The 24591-nt window shown below is 41.5% G+C and overlaps 1 protein-coding gene across 1 annotated transcript in view; it reads left to right on the top strand.

Moving 5' to 3' along the window:
* Positions 1-2221: 2221 nt before the first annotated feature.
* LOC149473061 (galanin receptor type 1-like) overlaps positions 2222-24591 on the top strand; it is an 81023-nt gene continuing 58653 nt past the window's right edge. The window contains exon 1 of the mRNA XM_089684260.1: positions 2222-2671. The gene's annotated coding sequence lies outside the window, so the exon portion shown is untranslated. The remainder of the gene's footprint in view (positions 2672-24591) is intronic.

The following is a 24591-nucleotide window of genomic DNA, read 5'->3' as shown; positions in this document are numbered from 1 at the left end:
GGCACAGGGAGAACATGCAAACTCCAGGCAGGTGGTGCTGTGGCTGAGATTTAAACCAACAACCCTAGTACTGCCAGGCAGAAGTGCTAACCATTTAGCCACTGTGCTGCTCTTGGTGCTTTCAGCCAAAACGCTTTGGCCACCGAAATTTCGGTACACCCCTAATATTTAGCAGTTTATATTTACTAAAGTAATTGCATTTCCATGTTCTGTGTACTGTGGGAGACCAGATATAGTGAATGCAGGGTCCGGGGTTTAGTATCACTTTAAGCTTTATTTGTAGACATAGGGGTTGATTTGCTAAAACCACAGAGCGCAAAATCTGGTGCAGCTCTGCAACCAATCAGCTCCCAAGTTTTATTGCCATACTTTAATTGAACAAGCTGAAGTTAGAAGCCGATTGGCTACCATATAAAGCTGCATCAGATTTTTCACACTCCGATTTTAGTAAATCTACCCCATAGAGTCCATGATTCCAGTATAGGGATTTAGAACATTTTAAAACCATTCTTACAAATGGACTTTAAAAGTCCTACTCACTCCAAGTCTTGACTATAGACACTTACTCCCTATGGTGACTTTCTATGTTTACTTTCTCCCTCCCACAGTTGCACACCAAGCCTTCTTTCCTTATACTTCTTTCTCTGCTCTCCTTCTTGTTCTCTCTGATTTCTTCTTTTTTACTCTTGACATCTTAGGAAACACTAAGAATGAGACTACCATCTAATTTGGTACCAATCAACAGGCTTGTAGAAACATAGAAAAGTGAGAGAGAAAAAAGACCAAGTGTCCAGCAAGTTTTTTCCATTTTGTTTAATTTATACATGTTTTTGTAAATTTTTGTTGTTGCTGTTGTTTTTTGTTGTCTATTTTGTTTGAGTATAGATCTATGTTTGTCCCACGCATGTGATTGCAATTCATATTCATTGTGGACTAGAACCTGCACCTTGACAAGGACATTTCTGTTACTGATGCCTTCCATAAGCTTTATAGGAGATAGTGCCACCCTTTGATATTTACCCTGCACCATACTGTACTTTAATACAGATTGTTGTTTAGTTGGGCAGCACAGTGGCTAAATGGTTAGCACTTCTGCCTGGCATTACTAGCATCATTGGTTCAAATCCCAGCCACGGCACCACCTGCCTGGAGTTTGCATGCTCTCCCTGTGCCTGCATGGGTTTTCTCCAGGTGTTCCAGTTTCCTCCCAAACGTCAAAGACATGCTGGTAGGTTAATTGTCTAAATTGTCCCTAGTATGTGTACATATGAATGTAGGTTAGGGACCTTAGATTGTGCACTCCTTGAGGGTTAGGGACTGATATGAATGTACAATATATATGTAAAGCGCTGCATAAATTGATGGTGCTATATAAGTACCAGAAATAAAAAGTAGTCAAGAGATGTACCTGGAAATCTTGTTGTCACTGTATGCTGTAATTTTTTTATACTTTCTAGTATTGCAATAAACCTTCATTAAATACAAAAAAATAACAAACTACATAGTGCATATGTCCACCTGAACAATCCATTCAACCTTTCTCATGTTCAGCCAACGAGCAAGAATCATATATTATTTACTGGCACCTTAATCAACCCATAGAAGGTATCACTGTGTGACTATCCTGCTAATATCATTTGACCCAAATGCTCACTTTTTCTCTTTTATACTTGCTTGACACATTCCTGGTACATGTTCCAGTAGGAATCCCAAACGATGAATCATTTCCAGTAGAAACACAATCATTGTGCTATTTTATATAAAAATGGAAACAATCACGGCTTCCAACCCTTATTTGCTAAATGAAAACCCAGAGAACGCAATACTTTATAGAAGCACATCTGGGCAAAAGAAGCAAAAGAAAAAAGCAACAATTTAGCTGTCTCCTGTAGCAACCAAATTACTTTTCATTGACCAGTTCAATAAAAAAAAAACAAAAATTAGAAACTGAAGCTAAATAGCCACATTACCCCAGGGAAGTGCAAAAGAAAATCGAATGCATTCTAATGAGCAGCATAGTTTTCTATGTGAGATATATTCTTTTATCTTTCAAAAAAATAAAATTTAACACTAATTCTTCCAGCATGGCTCTGCTATTTTTTATTTTTGGATAAATCAACCCCAATATGTATGCAGATCATCATAAGCTATGCCCAGTGTTCAATAGCTTACCTTTAGTGCTGGGAGGAGCACAGTTCCCATTCATAGCTGGACCTTTAAAACTGTAACAGCAATGATCGCAGGAAGGCAGCTTGCTTCTAGACTTCAGCATTGCTGACAATTTTATGTTCCAAGCCTGAAATCTGCACTTTGCTGATCTGACAGACATTGGACTGAGCCTCAGCCAGGGCTAAGAGCTGCACAGTCAGCCTTTGACTTTTCACAGATCAGGAGCTGAGAGGTGGATTAATGACACAGATCCTCATTTAACCACAAGCCAACCAGCAGCACAAAGTAAGTAACAAGCTGATTGTTGGAGGGATCACTTGGTAGGCATCCAAGCAGAATGGACATGTGTTATTGAAAGTGCCAGTAGAGTACAGCAGAGAGGATGTATAGAGAAGCATTTGCCTTACAGAGTGTGGACTGATCGCTGCTTCTCCGGTCAACTATGTGAAAAAGGCACAGTTTAGAGAACAGAAGCAGACTTCTCATTATTTCACATCAAGAGGTAAGTTGTGTTCTGCCCAAACTTGCTTTATGTTTTGTGAATGAGAGAAATGTGATCTTAGGTGACCCTGTCCTTAGGGAAGTGAACAGATGCCCCTTCAGCACCATGGACAGCAACCCATTGACATGCATTGGCAATAGTCCACTTTAACACAGCATGCCATGACAGCACCAACATCTGAAGAGAGAACACAATACAGGCTCTCTATTTAAAGACAGCCAGGCATGTGTCTGAATATGACTGACCTTGTATGATAATACAGCGTATAGTCATTTATAGTCTCTGCTTTCTTTATTACTAGTAGGCATGACAAAAAAAATGGGGCTTGCATGGGCGATCAGGATGAGCTTATGGGGGTGAAAGGTTCACCATTTAGGGTCTATTATAGAACCTGTCATAGAGATAATACAGCCCTTTGTAATATACCACTAACAATTACCATGGTGATATGGTAACAAAGAGGGCATGTTTCCAGATGTAAGTGCATGGCTTAAAATATGAGGTGTAAAAAACATAGGATCAGTTATCCTAAATGCAAATGAGTTTATAAATACAAGCAAAAAACAAATTGATGTGTTAGTGCAGATGTGTCTTTAGTTATGTATATACCGTATATTCACGCTGCTTTGGTATTTGTCAGCTGTCAGAGATGACACAGTTTATGTCCTTTCTTTAGTACTGATTAATACGTCTGTGCTCTTACCTGGAAAGCTGAAAAACATGCAATTATACAGTATTCTGCAATCAATTCTACAGTTTGTGAACCTGAAGATGTTGTCCCTAGCAACTGGTCAAGTTTTTCAAATGTACTGTTTAAAATGAAAGATGGATATCATTTGGTTGCTATGTTCCGCATCTGCAGTTCTTTTTGCTTTTTCATGCATTAGGGTCAATTTACTAAAACTGGAGAGTGCAAAATCTGGTGCAGCTCTGCATGGAAACCAATCAGCTTCTAAGTTCAGCTTGTTCAGTTAACCACTTGCCTACCGGGCACTTTTACCCTCTTCCTGCCCGGGCCAATTTTTAGCTTTCAGTTCTTTGGGTGATTTGAATGACAATTGCAATTTTTTATTATTTTTTTCACACAAATAGAGCTTTCTTTTGGCGGTATTTAATCGGGTGTTTTATTGTTGCTAAAAAAAGAACAAAAATTTGGGAAAAAAATGTTTTTCTTAGTTTCTATTATAAAAGTTTGCAAACATGTAATTTTTCTCCTTCACTGATGTGCGTTGATGAGACTGCACTGATGGGCACTGATAGGCAGCGCAGATGGGCACTGATGAGGCAACACTGATAGACAGCACTTATGGGCATTGATAGACTGCACTGATATGCGGCACTGATGAGCACTGATAGGCGGCACTGATGGGCACTAATAGGCAGCACTAAAGGGCACTAATAGGAAGTACTGATGGGCACTGATAGGTGGCATTGACTGGCAGCACTGATGGGCACTGATTGGAAGCACTGATCGGCATAGATTGGCAAAACTGATGTGCACTGATTGGCAGCACTGATGGACACTGTCAGCACTGATATACCTTGATTGGCTTTTTGGGCAGCACTGATGGGCACTGTTGGGGCTGCACTGATAATCAGGGCACTGATAATCAGTACCCTGATTATCATTGTAGATGTCTCCTTTCCACACTTGCCAGTTATCGGCAGTACATTACTGATGCTTTGACAGCGTGAGGAAAGTACTGCCGATTACAGGCAAGTGTGTTTACATCGTGATCAGCTGTGATTGGACACAGCTGACCACAAGGTAAAGGGCCACTGTGATTGTCCTTTTACTGTGACAATTGATCAGCTGTGTCAGAAGGACACAGCAATCTCAGAGAGCGTCAAGTGTGTGCCGCAGTGGGCATGCAGGGGGCACACTTCTGGAAGGACATCATATGATGCCCCCCCAGAATTGGACAACCACACTGTAGCTGTCATTCGGTTATAGCGCAATCAGAAAGTGGTTAAGCCTTGGCAATAAAACCTGGAAACTGATTGGTTTCTATGCAAAGCTGCACCAGATTTTTCACTCTTCAGTTTTCGTAAATCAGTCCCATTGTTTTCTCTCCCCATCCTTGGTGGCCCAAGAGCCAGATCGGTGAGCCACTGTAGCAGATATTCCTAATGTTTGTTAAAGAATTTTATCTCTTGCATTTTTTTTAAGGGTAAACTCTTGCATTCTTCAATTATTTGTATATTTACCATCAGTCAGCATTGATTTTTTATTTGAAAGGTCAGCCCACCCAAAACTTATATTAGTTTTGAATAGATGCTGGCAGGTTGATTCACCTACCAACTTCTTATATCTTTTCTGAACTTTGGAGATGAAATTGCTACCTGAGTTCCTAGCTCCACTCATGTGCTATGGCCATGGCAGGGGAGTTTGCCTCTGCCTTTTGACTGTTTAATTTATCTTACTTTGAAATTGCAGCCAAGGGATTGAGACTCCTGTTGCCGCATCAATAGGAGTCACACATCTTCGCTAGAGATGCAGAGCTAGCTATTACTGGAGCTTCCGTTGCATATGAGAAGCAAGTGTGCTAGTGGATAGGTGCTATTAGGTTGAATCACAAAATAGCAGTATTGAAGGGACAATATTGAGATCAAACCTTGGTATATGCTTTGAAAAACTAATCCCATTAGTTTATCATCAATTGCATCATTAATGCAAAGAATGCCTGCCTATGGCTCATTCACGCTTAGCCGTTTGGAGAAAAACTACAACACTTAAAATGTGTGATCTGTTCAGTCATCTTGAAAAAACGAATGAATTACTCTTATCTACCAGTGCAGCTTCATGACATAAAGGAACGATCTCATATCTTGATGTATGGTGGTTTGTTTAAAGCAATTTGCATCAATCCAGCCATGCAATTGCAAACACGTTTTAGATACATTGCACATATATTAAATAATGCATGAATCGCAGCAAGCAGCGGTGCCCAAAGGCATCTTTTTTGACTTAGGATTCTCGAGGAACTTACGTTTGCTCCATTTGTCAGTGTCATTAATGCCTCATTATTATTTGCTTTGATTAATTGTTAGAATGAGATGCTGTCTAGGTCCAGGAATTGGTTAAAGCTTTAATTACTGACTTTTTTGTACAATGCAGTGTGCTGTAAGGACATAGGGATTCATAACTGAAGAGAAGAGGAGTTCATAGGGCACATCTGCCTTGGAGACCAGTGGAGGGAGACAGTGGGAATAGGCACTAGAGCAGAAATTCCAGGAGTAGAAGCAGACTCTGGACAGGACAGAAGAGAACAAGAAGGCACTTCTATGTGCAGTACATCCACATATTTATTGGTGAAAATGGTTAAAAAACACAGAAGATGATAAGGCTCAGGCATTTGAAAATGTCAATGCAGGGCTCCTGTTACTGTCTTCTGGAGCTCACTGTACCGGCCAGCAGTAGCAGGGGGAGATCTGGTGCAAATCCAATATGGCCGCTGCTCTTCCTGGACAGCCATGGACCACACACCATCAGCATTGAACGCACATCCCAGAAGTGACACCAATGGTGGGCGGTGCCATGTTTCGGAGCATGCGCAATCACTCCTTCATCAAGACCGTGACCCACTGTGAACTGAGCTGAATAAATACAAGGGGAAGTTGGGGACATGGTGGAACAAATGGGAGAGGGACACACCTCTTACTATAATCGATGGTTGAGCCGGACAAAGATCGAGGACCAGGCTGACGGTGACAGGATCCCTGTCTAATAAATAACAATGCCAGAAGCTATAATAACAATAAGGATAATAATACCATGTAAATCTAGGCAGTGATAAAGACAACTATTAAAAATAAGCTTATAAAAAACTTTTAAAAAAATTAAACTATGTTTAATAAATAATGAATAAATAGGTATGGAATGGTATGGTAGGTCGTCAGGTATGGCTTCAATGACCCAGACTCTAAGGCCATCAGTGGATTTGGCGTGGTATTCCATAAAGTGTCTGGGAACACAGTGTATGTCTTTACCATCTTCAATGAACCGACAATATTCACCAAAGCGCTTCCGCAATGTGTGGATAGTTCTTCCCCGGTAGTGTAAGCCACATGGGCATGCTAGGCAATATACTACAAACTCAGATGAGCATATGAAGAACTCTGGGATTTTGTATGTTTTCCATTTAATTATGAATTCTTTTTGGCCATGTGTAACAAATTTACACATCAAGCAATGTGGTTTGTGGCATTGGTACAACCCTATAATTGAAAGAAATCTAAGGGAAACAGAGCCCTGTTTTTTACATTTTAATTCCATGGTTGCTATTTTGCACTTAATATTACAGGCCTTCCTGATGGAGAATCTAGGTCTGTCAGGCAAATAACATCTCAAATGTGTATCTTATAATAATATTGGCCAATGCTTACGTACTACTTGTTTCATATGTGTATGACGATTATGAAATTGAGTGGTGAATCTGATGGTGGGTGGCTCCTTATTCGGGGGAGTGTCCATGATATGGTGTCCTGTAATGTATTGTGAATGAGCTTGATCAATTGACTGTGGGTATCCTTTTTGAGAGAATGGTGCTTTTGGAGAATTATTATTATTATTATACAGTATTTATAAAGCGCCAATAGTTCGCTCAGCGCTGTACATTACAAAGGGGGACAGAACAATACCAATACAATGCAAAACATGAGGGAATTGAGGGCCCTGCTCTTTCGAGCTTACAATCTAGGAGGGAGGGGATGGAGGCACAGGAGGAAAAAGCTGTGGGGGATGGAGTGGTAGGAAAAGTGGAGGAGGTCAGCAAGTTAGCAGGGGGTGGGGCAGGCTTCCCTGAAGAGGTGGGTTTTCAGGGTGCGCCTAAAGGAGAGGAGAGTAGGTGATAATCTGATGGGTTGGGGCAGGGAGTTCCAGAGGATGGGTGACACCTTGGAGAAGTCCTGGAGGCGGGCATGGGAGGAGGAGACCAGGGAACTAGAGAGAAGGAGGTCTTGTGAGGAGCGGAGTGTGCGTGCTTGGATATTAGGTCAGTGATGTAGTTCGGGGAAGTATGGTGGACAGCTTTGTACGTCAGTGTTAGGATTTTGAATTTGATCCGTTGCGCAATCAGAAGCCAGTGGAGGGATTGGCAGAGGGGGGTGGCGGAAACGGAGCGGTTGGAAAGGTGAATGAGTCTGGCAGCCGTATTCAGGATCGACTGAAGCGGGGATAGCCAGCGGCGAGGCAGGCCAGTGAGGAGGGAGTTGCAGTAGTCCAGTCGTGATATGATGAGAGAGTGGATGAGCTGTTTAGTGGTTTCTGGGGTTAGGAACGTGCGGATTTTGGCGATGTTGCTTTGTGTGGTAATAATCAGCTTGTCTGGTACAATTGTGTCTCAGCCTGCAAAATTGGCTTTTGGGGATGTTTTGTAGCCAGTGTGGATGCTGACAACTCCTATAATGAAGGATTGAGTTACCGGCAGTAGCCTTGGAATAATTTTTTGCAAAAATCTGATGGTCAGCGTGGCACATTTCCAAGTCAAGAAACGCCAAAGTGTCTTTGTCTATAACTGAGGTAAAGCTTTGACCCATATCATTGTCATTACACTGAGATACAAAATTATGTACACTGGGCATGTCACCATCCCATATGATAATAATGTAATCGATGTATCAACCATAGTATATATTATGCGATGCATAGGGGTTATTATGCCAGATGTAGCTTGATTCTCAATGTCCCATAATTAAATTTGTATAGGAGGGGGCAAAGTTAGCACCCATAGCAGTGCCCTGGACATGGAGGTAATAGTCACCATTAAACAGAAAGTAATTATGGGTAAGACAAAACAAGATGGCATTTATGATGAATTGAGCTTTTCTCGGGTAAAAGCTGAGATCTTCAGACAAGAAATGGTGTAATGCTCTTATACCATGTCATGGGGTATAGAGGTGTACAGGGATTGTACATCTAGTGAAACCCATGTATATGTGGGTTCCCAGGAATAAGGGGTAAGTTGTTCTAACAGGTGGATTCCATCCCTAATGTGTGATTGTAGGCCCTGAGCCAATGGCTGTAGAAAGGTGTCAACATACAGTGAACAACCACTAGTGACGCTGTTAGTAGCAGCCACTATGGGTCCACCTGGGGGATGGGTAGTATTTTTATGTATTTTGGGAAGAAAATAAAAGTAAGGTGTGTTGTAAAATTCCTTCAATATGAAGGAAACTTCCATGTGGGAGATAATTTTATTGGTACATACCTTATCAACTAGTTTTGGCTTCAGTAAAAAATGTGGGTAATGGGTCCCCTTGTCATCGTGTATAGGTGTTGTTGACAGATAATAGGCGTAAAGCTTCAGTAATGTAGTAATTCCTGTTTAGTATGACTATACTTCTGCCTTTGTCTGCAGGCCTAATAACTATATCCATGTTGGTGGTTGGACTCTGTAATGCCTGTCGTTCTAGCAGAGTAAGGTTATGTTTACTAAATTTGGATTTTCATGCATTGTTGCACATGTGCATATACCACAATGTAAAATGCCTCTATACAGGGTCCCTTGGATTGTGTAGGGTAAAAGATTGATTTGGGACGTAGAGAGGTGTGTCTGACAGAAGGGGAACTTAATAGATGTTGTGTATATAATAGCATGTTGTCACCTGAGGTGTCTAAGGGACTGTAGCCTTCAAGATATAATTCCTCCAATATGTCCAGGGTATAGCATCCTCTGTAGTGGAAAATGTAGGTGCATTCTGATCCTCTATAGAGTGAAATGTATTTTTGGCAGATTGTATGCTGTAAAAATGTTTCAAAGTTAGATTCCGTATGAACTTAAAATCTATAAAAAGTTGGAATGGATTAGGAGGGATTGTGGGGGCAAAGGATAAACCCCAGCTTAGTTCACAGTGGGTGTTGATCGGGGCGGACTGACCATTTGGAAACTCAGCACTGCACGAGGGCCTGGGGTCAGTAGGGGGCCCCATGAGATGCCCCGGTACCTTTTTCATAGGCTTTTTTGAGTTTGGGCAAGGACACAGGGGCCCCATGATCTCCTATTGCCCGGGGGCCCCATGAGTTGTCAGTCCGCCCCTGGTCTTGATGAAGGAGCAATTGCGCATGCCCTGAAACGCGTCACCACCCACCATTGACGTTACTTCTGGGACGTGCGTTCCACGCAGACTGAGTGTATTCCACGGCGGCCCTGGAAGAGCAATGGCCATCTTGGAATTGCACCTGAGCTCCCCCTTCTGCTGCTGGCTGGCACAGTGAGCTCCAGAAGACAGTGACAGGAGTCCTGCATTGCCGATTTCAAATGCCTGAGCCTTATCATCTTCTGTAAGTGGTTTTTAACCATTTTCACCAATAAATATGTGGATGTACTGCACTTAGAAGGGATTCATTACTGTACTACTGCTTGTCATTGATTCTTAAGTGTAAAACTGGATTTAAAGGGATACTGCCTATTTTTTCTTTCAACTTTCATTTTATATTTTATACTTGGTTAGGAAATAAATACATTTCCTATATTCATATTAGTGGATAAATAAAGGCATTCTTTTTAGTTCCATTTAGAAAAATTAGTGGCACCCTATCACAGCTTCCTGCATTAAGGGCTTTAATGATTGTAAAGTCAAAAAAACATTTTTTTTTAAATAACAATCATGATATATTTACCGGCCCCGATCCTCCACTTCTAGGGACCCTCAATGGCACTCCTGGCTTCTCCTCTTCTCGGAGGCACACCTGCAGGTCCAATATGTCAGCTTCATTGCTATCTACATCAATGGAGACAGACAGCACTGCTTGACCTCCCCCCTGCTCCCACATCACAGGATTTGACTGACAGCAGCCACAGGATTCGACTGACAGCAGCAAGAGCCTATGGCTTCTGCTGCCTCAGTAAAGCCTGAGGGAATAGGGAGAGTCGCTACAGGTGGGCACAGCTCAAGATCGAGTGAGCTCTCAGGTAAAAACAAGGAGGGGTGAGGGGACGATACTGTTACCAAAACATTTTTTACCTTAATGCAGGGCATGCATTAGGGTAAAAAATGTTAGGCTTTAGAAACTTTTTAACCAGTTTCCACCGACTTGGCGCATATATGCGGCCTCTCGGTGGATGGGCTTTAACACAGTAACAAACCGTTACCAGAAAACTCTATATGCACACTTGCAATTGGAAACTTTCTCATCGTGTGACCACTGTAACTGCCAATCAAATGTCTGTATGACATGCGTGCTTTGCATTTAGATCTATGTAAAGGGTTGGGAGGCAACAGCGGGAAGGGGTGAAAACGGTAAGTTCATGCTTTTTTTTTGTATATCATATCTTTTACTAAATTTTTCATTACAAAAACACATCAATTTCATCCAAAATACAAACAATTTGCCTAATTTTCCCATCCCAACCTCCCCTCCACCCCCTCTCTCAACCCCCCTCCTCACCCCACCCCAGTCCATATAACTCTTCCCGTCTCTCTCCAACAATCCACTTCATGTCTATAACCTTTCTCCTCAAACCTCTCTTCCTTCTTTTCCCTTCCTTACTGTTCTTTCTTTCCCTCCAACCTTTCTTTTCACTTTTCCTATTTCTGCTACCTTATTACAGAATGTTCCCTTTGGTTCTCCTACCACGGATCAGATCCCTGAGCCTCCTTCCATACAGTATATTTTTCGGATGCCTTGAAGTCATACCATCATCCCCATTCCTTTCTAAATTTTCCATTTTACCTTCATCTATATGGTATAACTCCTCCATCTTATTTATAGATTCAACCCTGTCTATCCAATCCTTCATTGTTGGGGGCTCCTGTACCTGCCAGAATTTGGGGATAAGCCCTTTAGCCACACTGATTAGATGGTATAGTACACTATTTTTATATTGCTTCCCCAATACTTCTGACCTAAATAAACACACCCAATTGGCTTTCTGTATAGTTATCCCTAGTATCTCTTGTATAAATTGGATTATATCTTGCCAAAACCCCTGTATTTTTGGACAGTCCCACCATATATGTGCCATTGTTCCCTTGGATCCACATCCCTTCCAACAAAGTGGTGAGACTTCTACTCGTTGTCTATGTGCAACACTCGGTGCCAAATACCATCTCGTTAAACATTAATAATTAATTTCCACTGTGTTCATGCTCATCACCCCATGTGTTAATTTAAACATTTTATTTTTCTGTGATTCATTCATTTTTGTTCCCAGTTCCCCTTCCCATTTCTCTAAGAACAGAGGAGGACCCACCCCCCTCAATTCAGTACAAATCTTATATATGCCAGAAGTAATGTGTTTTGGAGCCATACTAGAACCTAATATCTTTTTGAATGGGAGCATGTCCTCCGCCATCCTCAGTGGTTGAGACACCTTTGAAACAAAATGTCTTAATTGATAATATCTCAGTTCATCTAATGGCACAAATGTCTCTTTTTTACCCTTTAAGACTTGAAAAGTGCCCAACTTTCCCTTAACTACTATATCCCCCAACCATGCATCTACATCTTTAAACCATTTTCCCAAAATATTATCCATCCCCGGTGGGAAAAAAATTGGTACCCACCAGGGGAATCAACAGTGAATTATACTTCCAGTCCATTTGTTTGTGTAGCCCATCCCATACTTTTAAAACCTCTAGTGTACTACTAATCTCATCCATAACGCAAAACTTTCATGGTATCCAAATAATCCTCTCTAATTGTATTACTTAAAGTTCTTTCTATTTTAACCCAACTCTTCCCCTGTGAATTATATGTCCAGTCCACAACTCGTGACAGTATTACCTCAGTGTAATAATTCTTAATATCGAGCAAATTTAATCCTCCTTTTTCTTTCTTATTACACAAAAGTTCAAACCTAATTCTCGGTTTCTTATTGGCCTATATATATTTAAGAATTATTTTTTTTTATTATAGCAAAGACGGATCTTGGGATATGGATTGGGAGGATATGAAATTTATATAGGATTTTTGGGACTATCACCATCTTCACCAAATATATACGCCCTATCCAAGAGACCCTTCCACTTGAGAGTCTTCTAAGCTCCTCCTTTATTTAGTTTATTAATGGAATATAGATAACCCAGTATATATTTTTTATAGAAGGAGTCAATTTTACTCCTAGGTAACCTAATTCCTTCTCCCTCCATGAAAATGGGAAGTCCTTTCGTAGAGTCTGCATCTCTTTCTTTGGAAAATTGATATTCAAGATTTCTGATTTTATGGGATTTAATTTCAAGTTTGAAAGCTCTCCATACTCTTTTAGCAATCTCATTAGGTGGGGTAGCGTTAACCCTGGGTTCACAATATAAAACAGCATATCATCAGCATATCCCGCTACCTTATGTTCTATCTTACCAATCTTGATTCCTCTAATATCTACACTTTTTTTTACTGTTGCCAGCAAAGGTTCCAGGGATATAACAAATAATAACAGGGATAGGGGGCATCCCTGTCTTGTACCATTGTGCATCTTTAAAAACCCAGAGAGAAACCCGTTTACCTTAACTGCCAATGTTGGGCCATTGTAGAGTTCCTTTATCCAACTCATCATATTAGTCCCTATTTCAAAAACCTCCAGGGTATTCTTCATGAACCCCCAGTCTACCCTGTCAAAAACCTTTTCAGTGTCGATCAACAACACTAATGTTGGTAACTTTTCTTTCTTTGCCTTCTGCAAAAGAAGCAATGTCCTTAAACCATTATTCCTCCCTTCCCTTTCTGGGAAAAAGCCCACTTGATCTAAATGTATCCATTCAGGCATCAGCTCTTTTAACTTTGTAGCAAGTACCTTCACGAACAGTTTTGTATCTGTATTTAGAAGTGATATAGGTCTATAGCTAGCACATTGTGAGTTATCCTTTCCTTCTTTTAGGATGATTATTATATACGCTTGCAGCGGTTCTGCTCTTATTCCCATTCCCTCTTCTAAGGCATTCATATATGTTCAAAACGTAGGTCTCCAAATTTCTTACAATACCCCACCGTATACCTGTCGGGTCCTGGGCTCTTCCCTCCTGCTGTATTCTTCAGGGCCTTATTAATTTCTTCCTCGGAAATCACTTATTCTAAAGACACTAATTTTTCTTTTGTTATTTTTGGCAGCTCTGCTGCCTTTAGCTATTCCAGCCATTTCCCCCTCTTTTATTCCTCTGTAACTTAGATTTTACATCATATAGCCTACTATAGAATTTTTGGAACATTTCAGCAATATCAGTGGTGGAGTAGACCATTTCTTCTTTTTCATCTTTAATTTTTTCAATATAATTTTTTTTATTTCTTTTCCTTGAATCTTTTCATCAAATATTTTCCTGGTTTACTCCCCTTTGAAACCCTATTGAAAATCCTCCTTGATTCCTGTTCAAATAGGTCTTTTAATTCCTAATTTTTTAAGTATGATCTTCAAATAAACCTCTGTGTCCTGTCTCTTTTTATGTGCCTGTTCTAATCTATGTAGTTCCTCCATCACCTCTTTTATTTTTCTCTCACGATCATTCTTTTTTTGACTCCTGCATCTATCAGGATTCCCCTGACATATGCCTTATGTGCTTCCCAAATAGTGGCCACAGAGACTTCCTCAGTTTTGTTTAGCAGAACCAATTGCTCTATTTCCTCCCTTGGCCTCCTCTCTATTTCAGGGTCCTGTATGAGCGTCTCATTTAGTCTCCACATTGCCCTTTTGTTCCATTCTCCTCCTACCTTTAATCTTGCCATGACAGGAGCATGATCCAAGATAGACATAACTTCTATATTATTAACCAATGAGTCCAATTGTCTATGCTCAATCATTATGTAATCCAGGTGTGAGTACAATCTGTATGCTAGAGAGAAGAAGGCATAATCTCTTTCTCTAGGATGTTTCACCCTCCATGTATCCATTAACTGACTTTAATGTAACCTCTTTTTCAACATTCATAGTCTATTACCTCCACTGCACTGAACGGGATCACCAGCAAAGTCAGGTAGGGTTACACAGTGAGGTGTGGTTAGGTCAGACCCCAAGCAGCCTCCTCACGGCGGGCATCGTGAGCTCCTGCACTTAGCAGTCTCCCACCACCATGTTCAGGTCCCTCCCCATGGGCTCTGTTGGTCAATAAGGGTAAGTTCATCCTTTCACAAAAAAATTAAAAGATTAACTAACTACAAATGTCCTAGGCACCCCTCTGGATGCCACTGCACATAGTGGCTATAATGTCCCATACTGTTGTTGTAGCAAACCATATACCAGAATACCCAGCCCTAGAGCAAGTATCCATCATAATAGTCAATGACAATGGCAAGTGCTTATTCGTCAGTGCAACCTCTTAACTGCCCCAACCAATAATAAGCACTTATTTCTTTTGTTTCTTCTGGGACACCATACTGGAAGAAGATGCCTCAGATGCACTTCTCATTGGTCAGCACGGTTACATGGCTGCGCTGACCAATGAGAGTTGGCCATTGGAAGCATTATGATGGGACCAGGGCTGTTATGTGAGGCGGGTTCTCGAGGTCTGTAGGGGCAGACAAGATATTTGGAGATACTTTTGGATATTTTTCATGAAGAGGGGAAATTACCCTTTAACCAATCGGGCTATTTGAGCTATCAAGGAGGAAGGGAAAATTTTCATACATTTCCAGTAACCTCCTTTACAAATTCGGGTTTATATTCAGACTATTTATATGCATCAGAATAAGATATAATCTAGTCCAAAAGGACAGCAGGTTGCTTCATTGGGATTGTTTTATATCAGCTATATGAATTGATTATATTCCAAGAGAAGAAGGGTGCTGGGATCTTAGCAGACATTGTTAGTTGTGATATTTGTATTGTTTAGGCATTAAGTCTAATATATGTTTATTATTTCCATCATATCTTCCTTTTAAAACAATATTGCTTATGGACATACTGCCTGGTTCCTCCTCAGTGAGATCTCTGCCACTGGACATGAAAATCCTAACTATAGTCTAGGAATGAAGGTGCCCTTTAGCCATTTTTAGTGCTAACAAGAGGAGACACATACATTACCATGCTAACTGATAACCATTCTGCAACTGCTCATTATGAATATTTCTGACAGTATTTCAGAAAGTGGTCTTCTCCATCATCATTTTCTATATCATGCCTGGAGCATTAGAATTATCATCAAATATCTTAAAGAAAATCCATGCTGTGAGATATACAGGGGCTACCATACCACATCCCTATCTAAAAATGCCAGCTGGATGCAATACTAACCTTCAATCTGGAGCTGTGCCCTTCAGTCATGTCTTTTTACTACAAGATGTCCTCAGTACTCCGGATTGATTGACTCCAGACTGAGAATATCCTGCTGTCTGAGGGACATCAACATGATACCCTTCATTCACAGTATATTTATTGCATCATGGCATCATGTGCTTGTTTCCGATCCTCGCTCTGCGTGTCTATAAGACACACATAACAGGGCTCAGCCCCTCCCCTGTTCCCTTCTCACTGGCTGTGATTGACAGTAGTGCGATCCAATGGTTCCCACTGCTGTCTCTGAGCCAGCGAGGAGGCAGAGATCAAGGAAGGCAGTGGCTCTCCTGCACATCGCTGGATCAGGCCGGGCTTAGGTAAGTATTGGGGGGAGGGCTGTGGGGGAGCTGCATACTGAAGATTTTTTACCTCCATGCATAAAATGCATGAAGGTAGAAAAAAACCCTTCAAGCTATATAACCAATTTAACCTCTTGCCGTCTGCCTGCTGTTTATAAACGGCAGGGCGGTGGCAGTCCAGGGGCGGGTTGCCGTTCCTAAACGGCACCCGCCTTTTCTAGCTGTGTGCGCTCCCTGGGAGCGCGCACCACCGCAATCCGGTGTCCGCTGTGTCCTCCGGACACAGTGAAACACCGATCGTCGGACGGGACCTCTGTACGAGGTCCGATCATGTGATCACTGATTGGCGAATCAGTGATCACATGCAAAGTAGTAAGCAAGATGTCACTTGTGACATCATTGCTTACTACGTGTGAAATCTGTGAATGATCACAGAGGTCACATGGTACAAGGCTATTCACAACAGCCTTGTACCATGTGACAAGCTGTGACCAATCACAGCTCACTCAGTACTTCTCAATGACTGCAAGAATGCAGACACAGAGAAAGAGAAATGATTGCTTTTACATCCTATATGGGTGTAAAAGCAATCAGTGTAAAAAAAAAAAAAAATCTTCATCAACCCCCACAAGTAGTACAGTGTCACCACTGGGTGACAGTATGTAAAAAAAAAATAAATAAATAAAAAATAATATTAAAAAAATAAAATAAAAATGTAAAAAAAAATGTTTAAAAATTATAATTTTTGGTTATAAACTAATTTGGATTTTTTTTTTTACTAAAAGAATAACGGAATAAATTTTGCCAAGATTTATGATGAAATATTATTTATTTGCAAAATTTTATAAAAAAACAAACACTTTTTTTCAAACTTTTTGGACTTTTTCATTTACATAGTAAAAAAAATAAAAATCCCAGCGGTGAATAAATACCAAAATAAAGCTTTATCTGTCTCAAAAAAATGGTAAAAAATTCATATGGGTACAATATTGCATGACCGCGCAATTGTCATTCAAAGTGTGATAGCGCTGAAAGCTGAAAATTGCCCTGGACAGGAAGGGGGTAAAAGTGTCCGGACAGGAAGTGGTTAAACAAATGTTTTTGCTTTTATTTGCTATTATTGTTTTTCCACTTCCTGGCTGAGTGAGGCACTGGTGATGTAACTAGGGCCTTCCAGATGCATCCTGCGAAGGCTACATCATCCCCATGAGCAGTGTCACATGTTCCAGGAGGTAGACCATGAGTTCAGTGAAGTAAATGGAGATGGAGTCCACTGCCTTACCATGAGAAGAATTGGGAGAGACACTGCGAGGCTTACCTCAGTTCCTTTTGTTATTCCTTTTGTTTCAGTTCATTACTATTACTGAAAAAATGTTGAATAGAGCAGCCCCAGGTGTCAAATACACTACCTGTGCCACATTCCTTCTTTTTTTTATTTATTCATACATCCACTTACTGTTCACACTGATGTCCCTTGAACTTTAGATATAATTATCAGGGGCACTCTGAGACCCGGAATTTAATTGAAGAGTTCCTCCGTGTTAAGAAAATTTGAGAAAGGCTGCCTAAAAATGTATGTGAAAGGTTTTTTGGGTTTAGGATAGAGTATGAAAGGGTTAGTATCAGATTTTATTGCTGTCTACCCACTGGGAAGACTCACACTCTGTATTTGATCTGGTGACTATTGTTTTTGGGACAAATAATGAAAGGGAATCCAGAATTTTAGAGGTGCCATTAGAGCAAGGGGCGATTTCCCGTCACTCTTTAATACGGGAATTCCATTCATTTTTGAGAGATTTCCTCTCATTTCCTGCTACATCTCTGGGACAGGAAATGGGAAGAAGTCTCCCCAGTGTGATACAGCAAAAAAAAAAAAAAAAAAACGTTGATGGGATTTTATCTCTACTGTAACTAGCTAAAATGCCAAAAAAAGGGTTTTGGCATAACATACACTTTAACCCCAATATGTCAAAAGACTAACTTATCCTCCGTTCCCCCTTCCCTCTCCACACTTCTTTGAACTTGAAGGGACAGTCAACTAGTGTTGGGCTCTGTTGTTAAGAAATTGAAAAGAAGAAAAGAAGTTGATTTGTAATAGCAGTTTCATGGATGTAAGATGTACACTCACTGGCCACTTTATTAGGTACACAAGAAAATATCCCCCAACAATTACACCACCAGCCTGAATGCAGGATGGATCCATGCTTTCATGTTGCTTATGTGAAATTTTGACCCTACTATCTGAATGCTGCAGCAACCAGTCTGCCCTCTCCTCTGACCTCTGACATCAACAAGGCATTTTTGTCCACACAACTGCAGTTCACTGGATATTTTCTCTTTTTCGGACCATTCTCTGTAAACACTAGAGATGGTTGTGCACAGCGGCGGACAGACAACTCATGGGGCCCCTGAGAAATAGGGGATCATAGGGCCCCTGTGTCCTTGCCCAAACTCAAAAAAGCCTATGAAAAAGGTACCAGGGGCATCTCATGGGGCCCCCTACTGACCCCGGGTCCTCGGGCAGTGTCTGAGTTTCCAAATGGTCAGTCCGCCCCTGGTTGTGCACTAAAATCCCAGTAGATCAGCAGTTTTTGAAATACTCATACCAACCCGTCTGGCACCAACAACCATGCCACGTTCAAAGTCACTTAAATCCTCCTTGTTCCCCATTCTGATGTTCGGTTTGAACTTCAGCAAGTTGTTTTCACCACGTCTAGATGCCTAAATGCATTGAGTTGTTGTCATGTGATTGGCTGATTAGCACTTTGTGTTACCAAGCAATTGAACAGGTGCACCTAATAACGTGAAGTTAAAATCCCTGATGAAGTCACGTGATTGACAACATGCGTTGGACGGAGCCGGTGTTATGATGCCTCTGCCAGGAAGTGTGTGAGTGGCCATTTTCTTGGAGATTTACATACCTTGTATGCCAGTTTATTCAGTTCACTGATGTGGAGTGCATTTTTTAAGTTAATTACACTAAGCTTATAATAAAAAATAACAATTGGGAAGCAGTATAGAGTATTCACACATACACTGTGAAGATATGGATCACTGGTACACTTTTAGAGGAGTATTAGTCACTTAAAATAGTACACACGGATAAATACCATTGGGCCACATGGATATGTTTTAAAGATTTTTGTGTCATTCCCCCTTTTGTATATCTGATCACAATTTATATTGCTACTGTCATTGTAGTTGTACACTTTCACAATTAAAGTGGTACACATGGATATTTGAATAGGTACATGTGGATATTTTGTTTCTAGTTTATTTTTCTTTTCTTTTATATTTTGAACATATTTGAGAGTGCAATTGTCATAGTGGTTGTGCATTTCACTTTTAAAGTGGTACACATGTATATTTGAATAGGTACATGTGGATATTTTGTTTCTAGTTTATATTTTTTTTCTTTTATAAAAATGTGAAAGCTCCAAGGAGCAGGGTCCTCCTTTCCCTCTTGTATTGAACTGTATTGTTGCTGTATTGTCTCCCTTTATATTGTAAAGCACTGAGAAAACTATTGGCGCTATATAAACCCTGTATAATAATAATAATAATATTAATGTGAACACATTTGAGAGTGCAACTGTCATAGTGGTTGTGCATTTCACATTTAAAGTGGTACACTTGGATATTTGAAGAGGTACACGTGGATATTTTGTTTCCAGTATATTTTCCATTTATTTTATATTTGAACACCTTTGAGATTGCAACTGGTACTGTGGTTGTGCATTTCACATTTAAAGTGACTAACGTGGATATTGCAATAGGTACATGTGGATATTTTCTGTTTCCAAGCACTATTTACAAGAGGTTTAGTATTTTTTTTTAGCACATTATGAAAGCATTTAGCACTATCTGACTCAGTGGGGGACTGACCATTTGGAAATTCGGGCACTCCCCAAGGGCCCAGGGTGAGTAGGGGGCCCCATGAGATGCCCCTGGTACCTTTTTCATAGGCTTTTTTGAGTTTGGGCAAGGACACAGGGGCCCTATGATCCCCTATTGCCCTGTGGCCCCATGAGTTGTCAGTCCGCCCCTGATCTGACTAATACTGTGTGGCACTATTCATACATATTGAGGTTTATACAGTTATTTTCTTTGATGTTGGAACTCAAAGACCATAGTGGAGTATGTTTTTTTTTCTCTCATTATCCCAACGAGGAGTTTTGAGTAGCTGAAGGGGGAAAACAGTACTGGTGGAATAATTGGGGGCAAGGTATGAGGGTCAGAAAGCATGTTTTCTAAAGCAAAACTGGCAAAATGGACACAAATTATTCAGTATACAGTTTCATAGTATTGTTACATGTCATTTTCTTTTATATAAAAGAAGGATTGCAATACTTATTTCCCTGATAATAGGTATTGTATGTAGTCCATTCAATGTGCAGATGTTATGCATCTCAAGAGAGGAATGTCCTTCATCTTGTATTGTATTGTCGTGTATTTTCATTTGATACTTTTTCTTGTGGATTGTGCTGTCTCCCTTGCGTCATGGTAATGGAGAAATTACCACATTGCATATTCATGAGTACTTCATATAGCCATATGCAGAGCATGAAATAAATAAAATAGTAATTCTGGCAAAAGAAATTAGACAGCATTTGGACTGCATGAATGAAACACCTTGGAGTTTATGTTTATGTCTATGGGAGTAGGTAGACACTCTTACCTCTCACCAATATTGAGAAAATATTATAGGATATATTTCAATGAACATCTTGACCAGCTGCTAGCTTCCCCAAACATTTGACTGCCAATATTTACTGTCAACTGCTATTGGATATGAATCAGTCTGCTGAACTGGCCAAAGTTGTTTTCAGCTACAGGTCTGCCAAACCCTGTTTGACATACCATCATTATCTGCAAAATATTCTATCTGCTGATATATTTATGTGGAGCACATGTAATGCAAGGTCTACTTCTTTTTCTCCAATTTGGATCAATTAGAGAATAATCCCAAAATGACTTTCAAATATACTATATGGTGAAATGTTTGTGCACGATTGACCTTTACACCTTGTGACAGTATGAACGGCAAAGTGTTGGATGGACGATATGTGTCACCTCGCATGAGATCATACGGTGAGGTGTAAGGTGGAGTCCACTCCGGGTTTTTGGGGCCACAATGGCAGAGGTGGTTCCGGACCAGAGTTTGGGCTCCACTGATGTCCACCAACAGGTGGTATAAATAAGACAGGGCTGGAGCAAAGAGTTGCTCGTGGCCTGGGACTCAGAGAGGTATTCTGAGAGAGCTGTGTGTACACTATACCTACAAGAAAAGGTTTGCGTTTGTTTTGGGTGACAGGGAGAAGCCCTTCACCTCTGAGAGAGGAAAGTTTCATGTTTAGTTAGTGCCTGGATGGCAAGGGTTTATTTTACTGTTTTGTTTGTTTTGACCTTTGTGCAAACCTGTAAATAAAGCTGACAACCAGTCAGATTTTAAGAAAGCCTGCTGTGCGGTCTACCTTTTTCCCAGGGAAGGTGATCCCCCACCTGAGCTAACCCCACATATGGTGGATTTGGCGGGCAACTTCCTGAGCAAGTGGGAAGATGGAGGAAATAATAAGAGCCTTACTGCAGGCCAATGCAGTACAACGAGAGACAAATCGCCAGTTTGCGGAGGCCCAACATGCACAACATGAGGCTCAACAGGCACAACATGAAGCCCAACAAGCAGACCGAGAGCTCCTTAAGCAGGTGGCCCAACACCTGTTAGAATTAAAGAAGGAATCTGCAGATCCGCTGCCAGTGGAGCAGAAAATGGCGCGGGCCAGCTATGTTTTGCAGAAAATGACACCTGCGGATGATGTGGAGGCCTACCTCACAACTTTTGAAAGGGTTGCTGTTCGGGAAGGATGGAAAAAGGAGCAATGGGCAGGACTGCTTGCACCGTTTTTGACAGGGGAATCCCAAAAAGCCTATTATGACCTGGAACCAGGGGATGCCCAGGACTATGAAAAACTGAAGGCTGAGGTCCTTGCACGCCTGGGCGTCACCATTGCAGTCCGGGCTCAGCGGGTGCATCAGTGGCATTACAGGGCTGACAAACCACCCAGATCTCAGATGTTCGATTTGATACATCTCTCCAAAAAGTGGCTCCAGCCAGAGGTATTGTCAGGCCCTCAGATTGTGGAGCGTGTGGTCATGGACCAATATTTGCGTGCACTCCCTGCCACTTTGAGGAAGTGGGTCGGTCGTGGAGACCCTAAATCTGCAAACGAGCTGGTGGACCTGGTGGAGAGATATGCAGCCGCTGAGGACTTTTTTCATTCACCTGGGCCGTACCCCAATGTCACTAGGGGTGGAAAACTATCCGGAAGATCCGGTAAGACTGTTCCATGGGCCAAAGGCTCAGAAAAAAATGATAAGACTATTGTGTCAGATAATGAGACTGTAGGCTTAGGACCTAGAGACTGGCCAAATAGGTCAGGAAGGTCCCCAAAGCCGTTTAGAGGTTTAGGTACTGAACATATCAAATGTTATCGATGTCATGCGTTAGGTCATATTGCTGCAAACTGTCCTTTAAATGATGAACCTATGCAATGTGAAAATGCTTATTTAGGAAAACGCATGTCTCTTTTTGCACAAATGGTATGTACTGCAGCATGTCAGAAACGCATGGAAAAACAAATGTGTGTGATTGCCATTGATGGAAAGCCAGTAACTGCTCTGCTAGACTCGGGTAGTGTTGTGACCTTGGTTAAGAGTGATTTGGTAAACCCTGCAAGCTTACACCCTAGCACGATTGGGGTTATCTGTATTCATGGTGATGCACGTAATTACCAGACTGCTCTGGTGGAGATTGATACTCCCTGGGGCCCTGTGACCCATTCCGTGGGGGTGGTGCCCTCTCTGCTTCATGAAGCCATAGTGGGGAGAGATTTTCCCCATTTCTGGAGGTTATTGGACAAGGAGAGGTGTCAGGAGGACCGAGCTCCCCCTGCTGGGGAAACGCCGGAAACTCCTGAACTCACTCCTGACCCCTTTGACTGCCGAGTGGAAGTGGAAACTGTGGGTGTGTCTGAGGAAGGCGTAGATCTTTTCCCTTTCTCTGTAATGGCTGGGGAGCAGAAGGAGTTGGATCCAACCGCAGACATTGAGGATATGGAACAAGAGATGATCGCTGGCTCTAGTGAGAGTGGACAGAATGTGGTGGCTGACCTAGAGGTCAGAAAAGAGGATTTTTGTACGGAACAGCTGAAAGATTCCACACTTAATAGCGCCCGTGAAAACATTAAAATGATTGATGGGGAACCAGTGGAAAATTATGTAGTGGTGTCTTTTCCCTACATGGCTCTTAACAATAACTTGCTGTATCAAGTGGTAAAGCAAGGGGAGGAGGTGGTAGAACAGTTAGTGGTCCCCAAACCCTTTCGCCGGATGGTACTGGATTTAGCCCATGGGCATATAATGGGTGGACACCTGGGTGTAGAGAAAACAAAGGAGAGAATAACCCAGAGATTCTTCTGGCCAGGCTTACATGGAGACATCAAAGCGCATTGTGAGTCATGCCCAGAATGTCAATCTTCTGCGCCCTCACCCCATTTTCGCAGTCTGCTAGTACCTCTACCCATAATGGAAGTACCGTTTGAAAGAGTGGGCATGGACCTAGTGGGTCCAGTAGTAAAGTGTGCCCGGGGCCATCAGCACATACTGGTTATACTTGACTATGCCACCCGGTATCCTGAAGCCATCCCCTTGCGTAATACCTCCGCTAAAAATATCGCCAAAGAGCTTGTCCGGGTGTTTAGTCGTGTAGGTATTCCAAAGGAGATATTAACGGATCAGGGCACACCATTTATGTCTAGAGTTATGAAAGAGTTATGCAAATTGTTCAAAATCTCCCATCTCCGTACCTCGGTCTACCACCTCCAAACCGATGGGCTTGTGGAAAGGTTTAACAAGACCCTTAAGAATATGTTAAAAAAGGCGGTGGACAAAGATGGGAGAAATTGGGATTTTTTGCTACCATATCTCATGTTTGCTATACGAGAAGTACCTCAGGCATCTACAGGATATTCACCTTTTGAATTACTGTATGGTAGACATCCCAGGGGATTGCTAGATGTTGCAAAAGAAACCTGGGAGGGAGAGTCTACGCCCTATAGAAGTGTCATCGAGCATATCTCACAGATGCAGGATAGAATCGCAGCTGTCATGCCGCTTGTACGGGAACACATGGAGCAAGCCCAGGAGGTCCAGAGAAGGGTTTATAACCGGGGTGCCAGGATCCGTACCTTCAACCCTGGGGATAGAGTTCTGGTGCTAGTCCCCACCGTGGAAAGTAAATTCCTCGCAAAGTGGCAAGGTCCCTTTGAAATTAGGGAGAAAGTGGGAGAAGTAAATTATAAAGTTTACCAGCCAGGAAAAAGGAAACCCGAACAAATCTATCATGTTAATCTCTTAAAAC

The sequence above is a fragment of the Staurois parvus genome, unplaced genomic scaffold, assembly GCF_062004578.1.
Source record: "Staurois parvus isolate SC_StPar_1 unplaced genomic scaffold, SC_StPar_1.0 ptg000018l, whole genome shotgun sequence".
In the NCBI taxonomy this organism is placed as follows: domain Eukaryota; kingdom Metazoa; phylum Chordata; class Amphibia; order Anura; family Ranidae; genus Staurois; species Staurois parvus.
The sequence above is the reverse complement of the archived record's forward strand: the minus strand, read 5'-3'. Positions and strand labels throughout refer to the sequence as shown.